Here is a 6,684-nt window from a genome sequence, read left to right as displayed (position 1 = left end):
GATTTGTTTGGCTAAATCACTTCTGAACTTGGGTCAGGCCCCAACAAGCCAACAATCCTGTGGATTTCGGGTGGATAAACCGCTCGCTGGTTATCGCCTAGTTCGGACCCAAAATTATTTAGTGGGATGGCCTATGTATCTTTTCGGGTCCAGTTGTGGAGTTAAAGGGAATGCATGTAGGCGGCTCGATATGACCTCTTGACCGTTGATTCTTTGAAGGCTGGATCACACAGTCTTTGGGTCTTCGAGACTTCCGGAGGTTATGATAGGTCCCTTGGGATAGTTTAGTGGGCCCTCAGTATGTTGGGCCCCGTAAACTAGGGCAAACAAGATTTTTTGGTTGCACGGAAAACTTTTTCTGGCTCAGCAATTTTTAGTGCTGTTATATTTAAATTATGTAATTTTTCTAGATTAATAAAAGATCCTACTCTCACTTGATCAAAAAAAAAAAAGTTGTTAGTGAGCAACTTAATGATTCTTATGATTGTTACCAGTAATTAGTTGAATACCTCCAGTGAGATTTGGAATTGAATGAATATCCTGCACGCATGAATATAATAGCTACAATTATATAGTTACACGTATGATCACAAATGGTTTGCCAACACAAATGTTAATGGTATCACACTCACTGTGCCAGTAATATTCATAAAATCACCCACAAATGCAAGCAGAGCCCCAACAACTGTGGTCACTGTCAGATATGTCCCTCAAGCCAGCACCCTCATATCTAATTGCGAACAGAATACACACTTTCGTTGCTCCTTCTGAACTTTGTATCCAGAAACTCGTACATGGGGCTTCCACATATCTACAACCGTTCCATTAGGGTTTATAACTTGGAGTGGTATTTCGGGCAGCAAAGCAGTGGTAAGCAGTATCGAGAGTTTTGGCTCCAATCAGAGGACACGTAGCAGTGCAGGAGTGTGGGGAAACCGCTTTATCGGGCGGTTAACCCCCGTGTGTCTTGTCAACCCAAAATCTACCGTGAACCGTTGGATCTTTCGGGAGAAGATCAACGACAGAGAAGTAATAAATTTTGGGAGAGTGTTTAAAAGAAAGACCAGAACCTTCTTTTTTCTACGCGCTAGTCATAACATTAAATGAAACTTTTACTATACCTGTATTTTTGGAAGCATGCTTGGATTAAATGCAAAAATGAGATTCGCTGCAACACCAATTGTTCCAAACATTCTTTTTTTACTTGAACCTGAACTTGAAATCTCATAATCTCTAGCTGGGCTATTAAGACCTACATTTCCAAAGTAAGCAGAAAATTAAGATTTTGCTCCAAGAGATTGTTTTAATACCCAACTTGACAAGGACCATGAACCAAAAGATATGTAAGCATCACAAGTAAGATGTATCCTGGTTAAAAGAAAAGAGAGATACCATCGTGTATAGACAATCCAATAGCAACAATGATATAGATGCAAACTAAGAATGTTGAAACACCGAGCCACAACCTTAGAGATGATAAGTGGGGAATGCCAAATGCAAAAATGCTACAAATGATTCCTGTAATTGCGATGCAGTAAGGTAGCTTCATTGTTGTGTAAAGTATATATTGCCTACACAACAGTCAATCAGAAGAGATGAAAAATAGATAATTAATAAGGAATTGTTGCATGTCAAAGTAGGGGAGCATGGCTTGGGGATAGGAGGTAATTAAGTATAAGAGTAGGGAGCTACCTTCAAAGCTTGTCCAGCTAGAATGATAAATCCAGTGGTGATCATGAATAGATTGATATATTGTAGAGTCCATGTCAAGTAATACATTTTCCTACCTAGGAAAATTCACAATCACAATCGATATGAAAGGAAGAAGTGATTATGTGCAAGTATGAAGATGTTGATTTGATGAAAGTAACAAGAAAGTATTATATTGAATGGGATGGGTGAGTGTAAAAGAAATTTACCATAAATGTCTGTATCGACTATGTCGGATGCCTCCAGTTTCGTGGAGACACGCTAGGAGGGTGTTTGCATAGAGTGATATGAAGGCTGCTGCTATCAATCCCAAGGTGCCCCCTACCCATCCCAAGGGAACCATGACAATCCCTGAATACCCCAATGCATACACACTGTTGAGTGATGTTATCAGAACGAGGCTGACTTGGTACCATGGATCTGCAATAATCTCAATATTATTATTTATCGAAGTTGGTATAGACATATACAACGTACAATGTAAAAATATTGAACGATATGACTTACCGTGACTTGAGACTTGAGGTGTTTCAATCTTGCACATGATCCTTCGTGTCCATGCCGTCCCTCTGCCCAATTTTCTCCTCCAAAAGAATAGTTCCCGACATACACTATCTTACATTTTTGGCACATACACTATGTTACATCCCTCGAGCGAAGCTTCATCTAGTGTGTGGTTATCTGCATGGAGGAGGCCAATTGAAACAGTAAGTGATGGCTATATGAAATTGAAACTGTTAGTGATTGCCACGCTAAATCAATGTCTTACATCCCTTTGGGCACATTTCGTATAGGAGAATTGAAACGGTGAGTGATGTCTAGGCGGAATTGAAACTGCCGGTGTTCCTAATGTAATTGAAACGGATGGTGATGGCGATTCGTACGTTTCACAACCATTTTTAATCTTTCCACTTCGTCTTAATCATAATAGGTGGCGATTAACAAATGGTATGGTAAATTTTTAATCATGCTTTGTAAAAAATTAATTTAAGTATGCTTTAAACACGTGATCTAGACATGCAAGAAAGTTACTATTGTGAATTTCATTCATTGATTTAGTGATGACTACGAGAATATACTGGCATCTTTCAATTCAAACCATCCGATCAAAAGGATTAATTAAGAAAATGATTAAAGTGCCCAACTCCAATAGGAGGAACTCCTATCGACGTAATTAAGACGAAATTTAACCCAGAAATTTGTTAAATATACCGTGAGGTTCAACGGTGCAAATGAGTAAGGAAAGTGTACAGTACAACTTTGGATGTCAATCTCTTCCTTCTCTCTTTCAATAACAGTCCTTCTCTCTTTCAATAACAGTTATATGGGATTGCAAAAATATATACAGGTGAAGGACTTGGGAGCAGGTGATTTCAGATCTGTGTCTTTGCATCGCTGATCAAAGGTCCCCGTAACAAGATCCGTACATATTCAACCCTAAGCAATAACATCCAATGAAGAAATGCGGTCGCCTGAAATATTGCAACAGACCGAAGCAACCACGATTGCAGGAGGAGGAGAAACCGCGGGTAGGAAGGGTGTGCGCTACCGAGAATGCAGAAAGAATCACGCTGGTAGCATTGGGGGTAACTTTTAGCCTTCAAGAAAGAATTTCATCAATATACAATTAAATGATTTAATTATTTTTTTTTAGATTTTCATTTTTTTCTCAAGAATCACCGTATAAAAATATGGATGCTTTGAATGAATACTGCTTCCATATGTTTGACACGAGATTGTTTCCATGTTTCTTTTACTCACCTATCATTTTTCCCTTGTATCACATTTTTTTTATTATCATTTTTCCCTTGTATCACAATTTTTTTTTGGGGTCCATCCGTTCGGCACCACGCTGCGATTATTTGCATGGATTTATAAGAAAAACGAGTGCACGGAACACGTCTTAGGAAAATAGAGTACAATGTTGTGAACGTAGCACTAATTAGTTTCAGTACATACGTAGCACTAATTAGTTGTATCATGATATTTTTAATATAAGTTGAAAATCTTTATTCAAGTATTGATAGACCAAATTGTGGTCTCACTTGACGTTAACCATTATCATCATTATAAACCAAAGTTTGGTTTCAATGGTCTTTAGGTTTGATAGACCAAACCATCATCATTATCATAGACCAAAGTTTGGTCTCAGTGGTTTTTGGGTCCAACAGACCAAAGTTTGGTCTTAGTGAATGTTAACCATCATCATCAACAAACTAGACAATGTAACTAAAGTTAAGTTTGGTTTTTTTTTTTTTTGCCTTTTTTAACACTAAAATAAAATAACATTGTAAAACTTTCTTTTATTTTTTTTAACATTAAAATAAAAATAATTAAATGCAAAAATTAAAATAATATTTTATTTTTATCATTTTACTTTTCTCATTTTAAAATAATATGAGATAGTTAATCAAAAAGTTTGGTTCTTTAATTTTGCATGTTATTATTTATATCATATCTTTATAAATAAATATCGCTTATGTAGAAAATTAGTTCTATTATGTGGCTCTGCTTTAATTGTTTTAAGCCAACACCTATTATCTCACCATAGGTGCAAATACGATATTTTACTTTAATGGTTAAAAATTCATTGCTAAAATATTTATTGCGTGAACAGAAATGATAAGACAAATAGGTTTAACGGTCAACCATATGCTTTGAACAAAAATATAAGACAAACAGGTTTAACAGTCAACCATTTGCTTTGAACATAAATAGGTTTAAATAAATCTAGTTATCAATTCTACTTACTTAAATATAGTTATCAATTCTTAACTCTAAATCATTTGTTATTAATTCTAATTACTTAAATATAGTTACTGATTTTTAATTGTCAATCATTTGTTTTGCATGGAATCATTGATCTACTATTTTGAGTATAATAGATAATCACAATGACAAATTAAAACATACACGCCCAAAATCAGACATGGACTAGATTCTCAATTCCCCTTAATACCCAATTCCATTCAATTCCACTCTAGCATTAGGAGGGACTTGTTGCTTCACAACCTCTCTTATATATAGATATAAGATATATAAAACAAGGTTTTTGGTTTAAGCTCTGACTGTCTCAAGTCAAAGATACTAAGAGCAATTTAAAATATATATAAAACAAGGGTGTTGGTTTAAGCTCTCACGGTCTCAAGTCAAAGATAATACACCACCAATAATAAACCACCACAAGCACATCAAAGGTGTAGTTAAATTCTTCCCCGAAGTAATATAAATCTAAATATGCTTTTATTTTTTATTTTTATTATATATATATATAAAATGATTGATATGGGTTATCATTATATTTTACCATCATTTCATATTTAAATTAGTTAATATATATAAATAAATTAATACAAAATAAAATAGTTATATATCTATATATATATGTCATCATTATATTTTAACATGATTTTATATTTAAATTTAATTAATAAACCTATAAAAAATTAATACTTATATTGTTTTTTATAAAAAAAAATTATATATAAAAATAATTAATTTGTTTAATATATATAAATAAATAATATTATTAGGAATTAGCATAAATATATTGTAATTCTAGATTTACTAAGCTCATAGAGAAATAAAATATTTTGATGTGCAAAGCTTCTTCAAGTTTTACATTCAAAAAGAGATTTGCATCTTCAAATATTTAATCTCTCTTTATGCTTGGTAGATATGTGTTAGAAATTATAGCAAGAAAACAACTCAATTATGATTTGTGCATTAGTCAAATTGAGTAATTTGATTTTCCACATTGCCAAGATGACTTGGAATGCAATTAACTTGTGTGACATGGCCTTGTCTACTAGTTTACTCAGTAAATGCGAGTTATAGGCTAGAAGTAGAGTTGTGCATGTAGTGATTGCTAAGATTTAGCAACATAGTTCAATTATTTTCATTTTAATTGAGCTCAACTAATTAATTGAGTCGGTTGAGTAGTAGAAATGTTGTTAACTCAATGATCTCTCAGTTAAACTAGTAAATCAGCTAAAAATAGCCCAAACATACATGGAATTCGAATTTCCTAGATGGAGTGGAGGAAAAGGCACATTGTAATCATCAATTGTATATTGGTTTAGTGTACAGGCTTGGAAATTAAGCAGGTGAATCATTCCTTGGGAATTGCACAAGGAAATAGGGAATTCCCTTATTATTTAGGAGTCTAATTTCTCCTTAATTGCGCAGGGAAATAGGAGGCAGTTAGGGCCTTGAATTGGCTAGGTGTTGGCTAGAGCAGGTCATGAAGCAAGAGAACAACATTACAGTGTAGGGTGTGCTTCAAAGTTGAAGCAAGACATTGTAATTGTTTCTCTTTTCATTTGAATTAATGCAAAGCAGTGGAGGGGTTTTTTCCTAGTTGGGTTCCCCAGTAAATCATTGTGTTCTTGTAGTTTTGATGGTTGCACGTCATTGCATGTGTTTCTAAATGATTTTCATTCCGCAGTATTGTAGAGGAAATTTGTAATCTCTTGTTTTCAGTTTGAATACATCAGTAGTAGCAAATTTCTATTAATTTCTACATGGTATTAGAGCTTGAAATCACAATAGAAACAAGCCAATAGATCTCCTCCTTCAGAGATTTCAATTTTCATATTTAGTGAAGCAATTTTCTTACGTGCAAGAAAATGCCTTTCAACGGATTGAGATTGGAGTATGCCCTAGAGTGAACCTCGAATTTCATAGCTTGGAAGGATAGGATGGAAATTGTACTTGATGATAATGGAGCATTGGAGTACACCAAAACTGACATTCCACAACCAGGAACATCAGATGTACAAGCACTTACAAAGTGTAAGAAGGATACTGTAAAAGCCAGGAGGATCATCCTGGAGGGTGTGAAAGACCACATAATCTCAAATTTACATGGCAAGGAGACTCCATTTGCTATGTGGAAGACCCTCATTGAATTATTTGAAAATAGCAGTGATGCTAGGAAATTGGAATTGGGGGACAAACTCAGAAACATCTACA

General features: G+C 34.5%; 1 pseudogene; it reads right to left on the bottom strand.

Annotated features, from left to right (window-relative positions):
• Window positions 1-468: 468 nt before the first annotated feature.
• On the bottom strand, window positions 469-2,176 carry LOC149211087 (putative proline transporter 2; annotated as a pseudogene).
• Window positions 2,177-6,684: the final 4,508 nt, after the last annotated feature.

The sequence above is a fragment of the Pinus tabuliformis genome, chromosome 1_2 (genome assembly GCF_031772625.1).
Source record: "Pinus tabuliformis cultivar Carrire ecotype Pingquan chromosome 1_2, CPIR1, whole genome shotgun sequence".
NCBI lineage: Eukaryota > Viridiplantae > Streptophyta > Pinopsida > Pinales > Pinaceae > Pinus > Pinus tabuliformis.
The sequence above is the reverse complement of the archived record's forward strand: the minus strand, read 5'-3'. Positions and strand labels throughout refer to the sequence as shown.